This window comes from Gopherus flavomarginatus, chromosome 11, assembly GCF_025201925.1.
Source record: "Gopherus flavomarginatus isolate rGopFla2 chromosome 11, rGopFla2.mat.asm, whole genome shotgun sequence".
Taxonomy (NCBI): domain Eukaryota; kingdom Metazoa; phylum Chordata; order Testudines; family Testudinidae; genus Gopherus; species Gopherus flavomarginatus.
The window spans coordinates 52464264-52477608 of record NC_066627.1 but is presented as its reverse complement, the minus strand read 5'-3'; positions in this window follow the sequence as shown (position 1 = coordinate 52477608).

The following is a 13345-nucleotide window of genomic DNA, read 5'->3' as shown; positions in this document are numbered from 1 at the left end:
CAGGCCCCGGCCAGGACAGAGTCACTAGAGCCTCCCCCGCTGCCCGTCCCTGCCACGGTGCCAGGCCCCGGCCAGGAAAGAGTCACGAGAGCCTCCTCCGCTGCCCGTCCCTGCCACGGTGCCAGGCCACGGCCGCAGCCAGGAGAGAGTCACCAGAGGCTCCCCCTCTGCCCGTCCCTGCCACGGTGCCAGGCCCCGGCCCCGGCCAGGAGAGAGTCACCAGAGCCTCCCCCTCTGCCCGTCCCTGCCACGGTCCCAGGCCCCGGCCGCGACCAGGAGAGAGTCACCAGAGCCTCCCCCTCTGCCCATCGCTGCCACGGTGCCAGGCCCCGGCCAGGAGAGAGTCACCAGAGCCTCCCCCACTGCCCATACCTGCCACGGTGCCAAGCCCCGGCCCCGGCCAGGAGAGAATCACCAGAGCCTCTCCCACTGCCCGTCCCTGCCACAGTTCCAGCCCCGGCCGCAGCCAGGAGAGAGTCAACAGAGCCTCCCCCTCGGCCCGTCCCTGCCACGGTTCCAGGCCCCGGCCAGGAGAGAGTCACCAGAGCCTCCCCCTCTGCCCGTCCCTGCCACGGTGACAGGTCCCGGCCGCGGCCAGGAGAGAGTCACCGGAGCCTCCCCCACTGCCCGTCGCTGCCACGGTGCCAGGTCCCGGCCAGGAGAGAGTCACCAGACCCACCCCCTCTGCCCATCGCTGCCACGGTGCCAGGCCCCGGCTCCGGCCAGGAAAGAGTCACCGGAGCCTCCCCCTCTGCCCATCGCTGCCACGGTGCCAGGCCCCGGCCAGGAGAGAGTCACCAGAGCCTTCCCCTCTGCCCGTCCCTGCCACAGTTCCAGCCCCGGCCGCAGCCAGGAGAGAGTCAACAGAGCCTCCCCCTCGGCCCGTCCCTGCCACGGTTCCAGGCCCCGGCCCCGGCCAGGAGAGAGTCACCAGAGCCTCCCCCTCTGCCCGTCCCTGCCACGGTTCCAGGCCCCGGCCCCGGCCAGGAGAGAGTCACCAGACCCACCCCCTCTGCCCGTCCCTGACATGGTCCCAGGCCTCGGCCCCGGCCAGGAGAGAGTCACCAGAGCCTCCCCCTCTGCTCATCGCTGCCACGGTGCCAGGCCCCGGCTCCGGCCAGGAAAGAGTCACCGGAGCCTCCCCCTCTGCCCATCGCTGCCTCGGTGCCAGGCCCCGGCCAGGAGAGAGTCACCAGAGCTTCCCCCTCTGCCCGTCACTGCCACGGTGCCAGGCCCCGACCTGGAGAGAGTCACCAGAGGCTCCCCCACTGCCGATACCTGCCACGGTGACAGGCCCCGGCCCCGGCCAGGAGAGAATCACCAGAGCCTCCCCCGCTGCCCGTCCCTGCCACGGTGCCAGGCCCCGGCCAGGAGAGAATCACCAGAGCCTAACCCTCTGCCCGTCCCTGCCACGGTGCCAGGCCCCGGCCGCAGCCAGGAGAGAGTCAACAGAGCCTCCCCCTTGTTCCGTCCCTGCCACGGTTCCAAGCCCCGGCCAGAAGAAAGTCACCAGAGCCTCCCCCTCTGCCCGTCCCTGCCACAGTGACAGGCCCCGGCCAGGAGAGAGTCACCGGAGCCTCCCCCACTGCCCGTCCCTGCCACGGTGCCATGCCCTGGCCAGGAGAGAGTCACCAGAGCCTCCCCCACTGCCCGTCCCTGCCACGGTGGCACGCCCTGGCCAGGAGAGAGTCACCAGAGCCTTCCCCACTGCCCATCCCTACCACGGTGGCAGGCCCCGGCCCCGGCGAGGAGAGAGTCACCAGAGCCTCCCCCGCTGCCTGTCCCTGCCACGGTGCCAGGCCCTGGCCCCGGCCAGGAGAGAGTCACCAGAGCCTCCCCCTCTGCCCGTCCCTGCCACGGTGCCAGGCCCCGGCCGCAACCAGGAGAGACTCAGCAGAGCCTCCCCCTCTGCCCGTCCCTGCCACGGTGCCAGGCCCCGGCCGCAGCCAGGAGAGAGTCACCAGAGCCTCCCACTCTGCCCATCGCTGCCACGGTGCCAGGCCCCGGCCCCGGCCAGGAGAGAGTCACCAGAGCCTCCCCCTCTGCCCGTCCCTGCCATGGTGCCAGGCCCTGGCCAGGAGAGAGTCACCAGAGCCTCCCGCACTGCCCGTCCCTGCCAAGGTGCCAGGCTCCGGCCAGGAGAGAGTCAACAGAGCCTCCCCCTCTGCCCGTCCCTCCCACGGTTCCAGACCCCGGCCAGGAGAGAGTCACCAGAGCCACCCCCTCTGCCCGTCCCTGCCACGGTGCCAGGCCCCGGCCAGGACAGAGTCACTAGAGCCTCCCCCGCTGCCCGTCCCTGCCACGGTGCCAGGCCCCGGCCAGGAGAGACTCACGAGAGCCTCCTCCGCTGCCCGTCCCTGCCACGGTGCCAGGCCACGGCCGCAGCCAGGAGAGAGTCACCAGAGGCTCCCCCTCTGCCCGTCCCTGCCACGGTGCCAGGCCCCGGCCCCGGCCAGGAGAGAGTCACCAGAGCCTCCCCCTCTGCCCGTCCCTGCCACGGTCCCAGGCCCCGGCCAGGAGAGAGTCACCAGAGCCTCCCCCTCTGCCAGTCCCTGCCACCGTGCCAGGCCCCGGCCAGGAGAGAGTCACCAGAGCCTCCCCCACTGCCCATACCTGCCACGGTGCCAAGCCCCGGCCCCGGCCAGGAGAGAATCACCAGAGCCTTCCCCTCTGCCCCTCCCTGCCACAGTTCCAGCCCCGGCCGCAGCCAGGAGAGAGTCAACAGAGCCTCCCCCTCGGCCCGTCCCTGCCACGGTTCCAGGCCCCGGCCAGGAGAGAGTCACCAGAGCCTCCCCCTCTGCCCGTCCCTGCCACGGTGACAGGTCCCGGCCGCGGCCAGGAGAGAGTCACCGGAGCCTCCCCCACTGCCCGTCGCTGCCACGGTGCCAGGTCCCGGCCAGGAGAGAGTCACCAGACCCACCCCCTCTGCCCATCGCTGCCACGGTGCCAGGCCCCGGCTCCGGCCAGGAAAGAGTCACCGGAGCCTCCCCCTCTGCCCATCGCTGCCACGGTGCCAGGTCCCGGCCAGGAGAGAGTCACCAGCGCCTCCCCCTCTGCCAGTCCCTGCCACCGTGCCAGGCCCGGCCAGGAGAGAGTCACCAGAGCTTCCCCCTCTGCCCGTCACTGCCACGGTGCCAGGCCCCGACCTGGAGAGAGTCACCAGAGCCTCCCTCACTGCCGATACCTGCCACGGTGACAGGCCCCGGCCCCGGCCAGGAGAGAATCACCAGAGCCTCCCCCGCTGCCCATCCCTGCCACGGTGCCAGGCCCCGGCCAGGAGAGAATCACCAGAGCCTTCCCCTCTCCCCGTCCCTGCCACGGTTCCAGGCCCCGGCCGCAGCCAGGAGAGAGTCACCAGAGCCTCCCCCTCTGCCCGTCCCTGCCACGGTAACAGGCCCCGGCCAGGAGAGAGTCACCAGAGCCTCCCCCTCTGCCCGTCCCTGCCACGGTAACAGGCCCCGGCCGCGGCCAGGAGAGAGTCACCGGAGCCTCCCCCACTGCCCGTCGCTGCCACGGTGCAAGGCCCCGGCCAGAAGAGAGTCACCGGACCCACCCCCTCTGCCCGTCCCTGCCATGGTCCCAGGCCCCGGCCCCGGCCAGGAGAGAGTCACCAGCGCCTCCACCTCTGCCCGTCCCTGCCACCGTGCCAGACCCCGGCCCCAGCCAGGAGAGAATCACCAGAGCCTCCCCCACTGCCCATACCTGCCACGGTGCCAGACCCCGGCCCCAGCCAGGAGAGAATCACCAGAGCCTCCCCCGCTGCCCGTCCCTGCTACGGTGCCAGGCCACGGCCAGGAGAGAGTCACCAGAGCCTCCCCACTGCCCGTCCCTGCCACGGTGACAGGCCCCGGCCCTGGCGAGGAATGAGTCACCAGAGCCTCCCCCGCTGCCCGTCCCTGCCACGGTGCCAGGCCCAGGCCCCGGCCAGGAGAGAGTCACCAGAGCCTCCCCCTCTGCCCGTCCCTGCCATGGTGACAGGCCCCGGCCGCAACCAGGAGAGACTCAGCAGAGCCTCCCAGTCTGCCCGTCCCTGCCACGGTGCCAGGCCCCGGCCGCAACCAGGAGAGACTCAGCAGAGCCTCCCAGTCTGCCCGTCCCTGCCACGGTGCCAGGCCCCGGCCGCAGCCAGGAGAGAGTCAACAGAGCCTCCCCGTCTGCCCGTCCCTGCCACGGTGCCAGGCCCCGGCCGCGACCACGAGAGAGTCACCAGAACCTCCCCCTCTGCCCGTCCCTGCCACGGTCCCAGGCCGCGGCCGCGACCACGAGAGAGTCACCAGAACCTCCCCCTCTGCCCATCCCTGCCACGGTGCCAGGCCCCGGCCGCGACCACGAGAGAGTCACCAGAACCTCCCCCTCTGCCCGTCCCTGCCACGGTCCCAGGCCGCGGCCGCGACCACGAGAGAGTCACCAGAACCTCCCCCTCTGCCCGTCCCTGCCACGGTGCCAGGCCCCGGCCGCGGCCAGGAGAGAGTCATCAGAGCCTCCACCTCTGCCCGTCCCTGCCATGGTGCCAGGCCCCGGCCAGGAGAGAGTCACCAGAGCCTCCCCCTCTGCCCATCGCTGCCATGGTGCCAGGCCCCAATTCCGGCCAGGAAAGTCACCGGAGCCTCCCTCGCTGCCCATCGCTGCCACGGTGCCAGGCCCCGGCCCCGGCCAGGAGAGAATCACCAGAGCCTCCCTCTCTGCCCGTCCCTGCCACGTTGCCAGGCCCCGGCCGCAGCCAGGAGAGAGTCAACAGAGCCTCCACCTCTACCCGTACCTGCCACAGTGACGGCCCCCGGCCAGGAGAGAGTCACCAGAGCCTCCCCCTCTGCCCGTACCTGCCACAGTGACGGCCCCCGGCCAGGAGAGAGTCACCAGAGCCTCCCCCTTTGCCCGTCTCTGCCACGGTGCTAGGACCCGGCAAGGAGAGAGCCACCAGAGCCACCCCCCCTGCCCACCGCTGCCACGGTGCCAGGCCCAGGCCAGGAGAGAGTCACCAGGGCTTCCCCCCGTGCCCATCGCTACCACGGTGCCATGCCCCGGTCAGGAGAGAGTCACCAGAGCCTCCCCCTCTGCCTGTCTTTGCCACGGTGCCAGGCGCAGGCCAGGAGAGAGTCACCAGAGCCTCCCCCTCTTCCCGTCCCTGCTACGGTGCCAGGACCCGGCAAGGAGAGAGTCACCAGAGCCTCCCCCTCTGCCCGTCTCTACCACGGTGCCAGGCCCCGGCCAGCAGAGAGTCACCAGAGCCGCCCCCACTACCCGTCCCTGCCACGGAGCCTGGCCCCGGCCAGGAGAGAGTCACCAGAGCCTCCCCCACTACCCGTCCCTGCCACGGTGCCAGGCCCCGGCCCCGGCCAGGAGAGAGTCACCAGAGCCTCCCCCTCTGCCCGTCCCTGCCACGGTGCCAGGCTCTGGCCACAGCCAGGAGAGAGTCAACAGAGCCTCCCCCTCTGCCCGTCCCTGCCACGGTGCCAGGCCCCGGCCCCGGCCAGGAGAGAGTGAACAGAGCCTCCCCCTCTGCCCGTCCCTGCCACGGTGCCAGGCCCCAGCCCCGGCCAGGAGAGAGTCACCAGAGCCTCCCCCTCTGACCATCCCTGCCACGGTGCCAGGCCCCGGCCCCGGCCAGGAGAGACTCACCAGAGCCTCCGCCGCTGCCCGTCCCAGCCACGGTGCCAGGCCCCGGCCAGGAGAGAGTCACCAGAGCCTCCCCCTCTGACCATCCCTGCCACGGTGCCAGGCCCCGGCCAGGAGAGAGTCACCAGAGTCTCCCCCGCTGCCCGTCCCTGCCACGGTGCCAGGCCACGGCCGCGGCCAGGAGAGAGTCACTGGAGCCTCCCCCACTTCCCGTCCCTGCCACGCTGCCACGCCCCGGCCAGGAGAGAGTCACCAGAGCCTCCCCCACTGCCCGTCCCTACCACGGTGCCAGGCCCAGGCCCCGGCCAGGAGAGAGTCACCAGAGCCTCCCCCTCTGCCCGTCCCTGCCACGGTGACAGGCCCTGGCCGCAACCAGGAGAGACTCAGCAGAGCCTCCCAGTCTGCCCGTCCCTGCCACGGTGCCAGGCCCCGGCCGCAGCCAGGAGAGAGTCAACAGAGCCTCCCCGTCTGCCCGTCCCTGCCACGGTGCCAGGCCCCGGCCAGGAGAGAGTCACCAGAGCCTCCCCCTCTGCCTGTCCCTGCCACGGTGACAGGCCCCGACCAGGAGAGAGTCACCAGAGCCTCCCCCTCTGCCCGTCCCTGCCACGGTGCCAGGCCCCGGCCGCGGCCAGGAGAGAGTCACCAGAGCCTCCCCTTCTGCCCGTCCCAGCCATGGTGCCAGGCCCCGGTCAGGAGAGAGTCACCAGAGTCTCCCCCTCTGCCCATCCCTGCCACGATGCCAGGCACCGGCCTCGGCCAGGAAAGAGTCACCGGAGCATCCCTCTCTGCCCGTACCTGCCACGGTGCCAGGCCCCGGCCAGGAGAGAGTCACCAGAGCCTCCCGCACTGCCCGTCTGTGCCACAGTGCCAGACCCCGGCCAGGAGAGAGTTACCAGAGCCTCCCCCACTGCCCGTCCCTGCCACGGTGCCAGGCCCCGGCCCCGGCCAGGAGAGAGTCACCAGAGCCTCCCCGTTTGCCCGTCTCTGCCACGGTGCTAGGACCTGGCAAGGAGAGAGCCACCAGAGCCACCCCCCCTGCCCACCGCTGCCACGGTGCCAGGCCCAGGCCAGGAGAGAGTCACCAGGGCTTCCCCCCGTGCCCATCGCTACCACGGTGCCATGCCCCGGTCAGGAGAGAGTCACCAGAGCCTCCCCCTCTGCCCGTCCCTGCCACGGAGCCAGGCCCCGGCCAGGAGAGAGTCACCAGAGCCTCCCCCTCTGCCCGTCCCTGCCACGGTGCCAGGCCCTGGCCCCAGCCAGGAGACAGTCACCAGAGCCTCCCCCTCTGCCCATCCCTGCCATGGTTCCAGGCCCCGGCTGCAGCCAGGAAAGAGTCACCAGAGCCTCCCCCTCTGCCCGTCCCTGCCACCGTGCCAGGCCCCGTCCAGGAGAGAGTCACCAGAGCCTCACTCTCTGCCCGTCCCTGCCACGGTGCCAGGCCCCAGCCCCGGCCAGGAGAGAGTCACCAGAGCCTCCCTCTCTGCCCATCGCTGCCACGGTGCCAGGCCCCGGCCAGGAGAGAGTCACCAGAGCCTCCCCCTCTGCCCGTCCCTGCCATGGTGCCAGGCCCCAGCCCCGGCCAGGAGAGAGTCACCAGCGCCTTCCCGTCTGCCCGTTCCTGCCACGGTGCCAGGCTCCGGCCCCGGCCAGGAGAGAGTCACAAGAGCCTCCCCTGCTGCCGATCGCTGCTACGATGCCAGGCCCAGGCCAGGAGAGAGTCACCAGAGCCTCCCCCACTGCCCATCCCTGCCACGGTGCCAGGCCCCGGCCAGGATAGAGTCACCAGAGCCTCCCCCACTACCCATCCCTGCCACGGTGCCAGGCCCCGACCAGGAGAGAGTCACCAGAGCCTCCCCCTCTGCCCGTCCCTGCCACGGTGCCAGGCCCCGGCCCCGGCCAGGAAAGAGTCACCAGAGCCTCTCCCACTGCCCGTCCCTGCCACGGTGACAGGCCCCGGCCAGGAGAGAGTCACCAGAGCCTCCCCCCCTGCCCACCGCTGCCACAGTGCCAGGCCCAGGCCAGGAGAGAGTCACCAGAGCCTCCCCCCCTGCCCATCGCTCCCACGGTGCCAGGCCCCGGCCAGGAGAGAGTCACCAGAGCCTCCCCCTCTGCCCGTCCCTGCCACCGTGCCAGGCCCCGGCCGCTGCCAAGAGAGAGTCACCAGAGGCTCCCCTACTGCCCATCGCTGCCACGGTGCCAGGCCCAGGCCAGGAGAGAGTCACCAGAGCCTCCCCCCCTGCCCACCGCTGCCACGGTGCCAGGCCCAGGCCAGGAGAGAGTCACCAGAGCCTCCCCCTCTGCCCATCGCTGCCACGGTGCCAGGCCCCGGCCAGGAGAGAGTCACCAGAGCCTCCCCCTCTGCCTGTCCCTGCCACGGTGCCAGACCGCGGCCAGGAGAGAGACACCGGAGCCTTCCCCTCTGCCCATCCCTGCCACGGTGCCAGGCCCCGGCCGTGGAATGCTCTGCTGCCAGCAGTAGCAGTGCAGCCATGGGAGGTGCTGCCTGGTGTGCAGAGAGCCGTGTAGGGATGTGTACACCAGGGTTCAGGCATGCAGGGCACTCCACTTGCCCACGCTGAACCTCACTGTTCCCAGTGCCATTGATAGCGTTCTTTGCAGCCCTGCAGCTGGGCGTGCCGTGTCCACAAACCTTAAAGCATCTTCCAGAACGGCCTCTCGTCTGGCTCTGACGGTGTCAAGAAGTGGAGCCTCCTGCACTTTCCTTAGTAGTTTGTGGCAACCGTCCTGCAGTGGCTGTAGAGTGTGAGGACTAAGCTCCGGGCAGACTGTTCCCAACCAGCGATCAAGTGCAAACTCCTTGGGCTCCAGAACAGCCTAACCAGAGCGTCACAGCGTCTCCGTGAGCACTCTGGTCTGTCTCGCCACCCCGGGACCCTGCCTTTGTGACATGGGCTCTTACATTGAGTATCCCGGCAACATTTGGATTCAAGGACCAGTCACTTACCCAGGTCAATTGTACTTTAGATCTCACACCACACACAATGCTTATAGTCAATCCTATAATAAACTATCCAAAGATTTATTAACGAGGAAAAGGAAACAGGAGTTATTTACAAGGTTAAAGCAGCCAAACACACACAAATCTCAGGCTTCAAAAATAACAGAAACTTCTACAATAAGCAAGCTCTAGATGTCCTTTAGGGCTAACTCAAGCAAAGCACGGGGAATTTTTTGCTTATGCCTAGAAATCTTGTCCCCACAGTCCAAGCAGCACAGATACTGTTCCTCCTTGACAGGGGTTTTTATTCCCTTTTCCACTTCTGCTTTGAACTGCAAGCTCAGTTGATGAGAGGAATTAACTTGCAAGCAGGGCTTAAGTTCTCAACAATTATTTACTGGAGCTGAGCTGGGGCCGGGGGGTGGGGGCGAGCTTCAGCCCTGGGGCACACATTGGGGCTGAAGCCCTGAGCCCCCGCATGCACTGCAGGGCTGAGGCCACAAGCCCTGGGGCCTCCTGCAGACTGAAACTCTGTGGTAGGTGCCAGGGCTCCTGGGAGTTTGAAAATATTTGCCAGAGCTCCTGCTGCGGAGGGTCCTACTGAATTTAAGCCCTGCTTGCAAGCCTCATCTTCATGGGGGAGGGGAGGGGGAGAGTAAACAGCAAATTCTGTGTCCTCTCTAACGTTCCACTTCAGTCCATCTGGTGTTGCTGGCGTTACCAGATGTCCTGATTTTATAGGGACAGTCCTGATATTTGGGGCTTTGTCTTATATAGGCACCTATTACCCCCCACCACCCGGCCCGATTTTTCACACTTTCTGTCTGGTCACCCTAGGTATTGCTGGGCCTTCCCTGTCGGGCAGGACATAACATCTGCTGGAGACCAGCATTTCACACTGGCTAATGTCGCTCTCCTACCTGGAGAGTTACCGTTACAATGGCTCACAACGCAAATGCTCAAGCATTACCTTACCCGATGGGATACAGATGCTCCCTGTGAGATTAACGCAGGCAGCCAGCCCCAGCCTTCAATAGACTAAATTCCCAAGACATTCCTATACTTCCCATTTTAACATTACTTACACCCGGGTGAGCCCGACTGGCTCCAGCTGTGTGTCTGTCAGGGTTCAGTTGAGGGATGGGGACCTTGGCCTGAGCTGGCACCTGGTCTGCCAGTGTCACAATTTGTTCCAGTGGTTAATCACCCTCACTGTTAAATACCCTGCACCTTATTTCTAGATTGAATTTGTCCAGCTTTATCTTCCAGCCCCTAGTTCTTGTTATACCTTTCTTTGTTAGACTGCCGAGCCCTTTACTGCTGAATAGTTCCTCCCCGTGAAGGTCCTTGTACACCAGAATCAACCCTGAGAACCCATGTCCCAAACATTAATTAATCCCATAAGTCTGCCATGAAGTGGTATCATCAGCCCCATTTCAGAGAGAGGGGAACTGAGGCTAAGAGTTGTGAAATGCCCAAGCAAGCCTATCAGATGGGAAACCCAGTCGACTGCCTCTGTGCTCCTTCTGCTCTAAACACTTGACTTCACTTTCCTCCTGAAGCTGCCAATGGAACCCAGGTGTTCTGACTCCCAGGCCCATGCCTGGACCACTAGCCCACACTTTGAGCTTGTCGACACTTAAAACGCTGCCACAGTGCATCTCCCCTATGTAGATCTTCCATGTAGACACTCCCCACACCAACAGGCGGGGTTCTCCCATCAGCGTAATCCTCCTCCCTGAGAGGAAGTAGCTAGGTCAACAGGAGAATTCTCCCAGCATTGGGCTACCCTGGCAGTTAGGTCGGTACAGCTGCGTCTCAGGGGTGTGCATTTTTCATACCCCAGAGAGATGTAGCTATACCAAAGTAAATGCCTACTGTAGACGAGGCCTTCCTCTCCAGTGTCTTAAGCAGAGGAAGGTTCACTTGAATGCAATACTGCAGAGTGAGGCTAGCTTGGCAACCCAAAAACCCGGAGCGTGGCTGGCTGGGTGATAGTATTATTTATTTGTATTATCAGAGCGCCCCCAGGGGGCTAGGTACTGTACCAGCACAAAGGATAGTCCCTGCCCCAAAGAGCTTATGATCTAAGGCCTGTCTACACTAGGAACTTACATCGGTGCAGCTACAACTCTGGGGGAGGGGGGTGTGTGAAAAATACACACACACCCATCAGAGACCCAGCTAGAGTGACCTAGCCCTACTGTAGATGGTGTTCTGTCAATGGGAGAATTCTTCCGCTGACCTAGCTGCGCCTCAGGGAGGTGGGTTACTAGCGATGGGAGAACCCTCCCATCTGCGTAGTGTCTACACTGAAGCACTACAGTGGCACTGCTGCAGCGTTTTAAGTGTAGACACCCTGAGTATAAAACAAGAAATGACAGCTCCAGACAGAATGATGGGAGAGCACAAGGAAGCAGCCAGTATGGGGCTGCGTGATGGGCAGTGGTCTCAGCTGACAAGCAGCTGTTAAGCCTAAATAAAAATATAGCAAACAAAACCAGGTATGCCAACCTGACCAAAATCAGGCTAACAGAGGTTTGTGGGTAATCCCTAAGTAAAAAAAAAACTAAAAAGCAGCATGGCTCACAAAGCGCTAAAAAAAAGTAAAATAAAAAAGGGGCTGCATTCCTAATATAGTACCAACTGTGCTGTGTTAAAAACAGTTCCTTTAAAAAACTAATAAAAAATCCCAGCCTCCCTGTTTTCACTCCTTGGTTCAGTTCTCTGTCTGTTTTAACTCCCCTACGTTCCTAACTTCTGGTGCTTGCTAAGATATTGTTAATCACCTAATGCTGTAAAACATATATACTAAAAGTGTCTAGTTTCTAGCTGTTAAAAAAAGGGGGTGGGTTGCTCCAGTATATAATTTATAACGCAACAAAACTGTCTATATAGGCTTATACTAAAATGTAAAAAGCAGGCTGGTTCTCTCTAAAAACAAGCTGCTCTCTATTAATGCGTGCACTTATCAATAAAAAGCTTTTAATCAAACCTTGCTGGTGTTGCCTGTCTCTCCCTCACGGTCAAACAACAAACTGCCGTCTGGGGGTTAGAGTCCCTAACACAGCCCAGCCTCTGGAGATTTTTGTGTAGGCCTCACGGCAAAGGAGAGTTTCACACGCTGGTGAGCACCTGGCATAGGGGATCTGGGGTTACAGTGCCACGCCAGTAAGGGCCTGCCCCGCCCCCGTGGCTAGGGGGGAACTGCAGCATGTGCTTTGCAGGTGGAGGCAGAGTGCGGTGTTCTTTGGAGAGCACACAGCCAGTGGCTCCTGGGGCGGCACTCCAGTCTATTTAGGGTTGTGGAACCTCTCATTTAGCTAATGAGCACTCTTTGCTCTGCCCCTGTGGTCACATTCAATGGGCTGGTTTCTTTTTGGGATTTAATTGTTAGATCCCTGGTAGTTTTAACATATAGAATTAAAACTTGGTCCTCTCCCGCACCTTGAGTCTCTGTGCAGAGGGAGGCTGAGCAGCACACACAGCTCTGCTGCGCAGCTGGACTTCATCATGTGTTTCAGCTGCCTGCTGTCTGGATGGGTGGTTCCCCTCAAAAAGATATAAACAGAGGGTTAGTCTGCAAATAGCTAGATGACCAAAGAAGCTTTGAAGTCCTGACAGCCGGCCTGTAGGAGTGAGCTGGGGCTGCCAGCCAGGGAGGTGGACGGAGTGAGACAAAGCACTGTTAATGGTCTCCTCTGGGTCACACCAACCAGCAGCCTTTCCAGCATTCGCTAGGCCAAGCTGCGCCCAGAAACCACATCAGCATCTCCTGAGCCCTCAGATGGCCACACATTATTACATCTATCTGGGAAGTAATATGTTCTACATACAAATATCCTAAAGGGATTTTCCAAACACCCGTCACCACTTCTGTCTGCCCTGTCGCTGGGAACTGCTCTTTTTGTGATGTTTCCCAGTGGGTTCCCCAGTTTAGCTACTTTCAAATACACCTAAAGTTGAACACAAATTAGTAAAATTTACCTTGCAACAACCTGGGAAGTCACTGTTTTCTCTGGCTTTCCATGGGAACAGGGTTTCCTGGGGTCCCCCTGCAGCACCAGACCTGGCAACTAGCAGTTTGCTGTTTATTTGTTAATTCTCCTTTTGTTTATTAGGCTCTTACGATCAGATTTTAGGCAAAATGAGCTGTGCTAATACACGAGCAATTGCTGTGATGTTACCACAGACTCCTAATTAATCCTGCACTTATCCAGCTGCACGTGATAATCACGTGCAGATCAGACACAAACCTTGTGGACATTTGCTTGCCCAATTGTTATAATTGTGTGCATGTGAGATGAAGGGAGGGGGATGTTCTTAGTGTTTTGCATGAACACTGTGTGTCTCTGCCCCAAGTGCTGTGTGTGTAATGAGGTGGTGGGAGAGGGTGCTTGTTGTTACAGAGGACCAGGTGTGACCTCGTCTAGCAGCCTGGACCCCGGACAATGTCCTGGACATGGTGGGTGTAACATAGCAACTGGTGACCCAGAGGCCCACTCCCTTGGAAGCCAGCCGGTTCTGGCCAGTGGGAGGACAAAGGGCTGAGGAGAGAGGACCCTGGGGCTCTGGAAGGCAGCTGGTTCTGGCCAGTGGGAACAAAGGAGGGAAGAGAGTGGGCCCAGGTGGATGTGGGGCTAGAGAAGGGGATATAGGGAGGTCAGTTGGAAGGAGGTTGCTGCTGGAATGGGGACAAAGAGCAGCCTGGATGAGGGCAGACCCAGATGGATAGTGCTGAGAGTTTCTAGGCCTGGGGGCCCTGAGAAC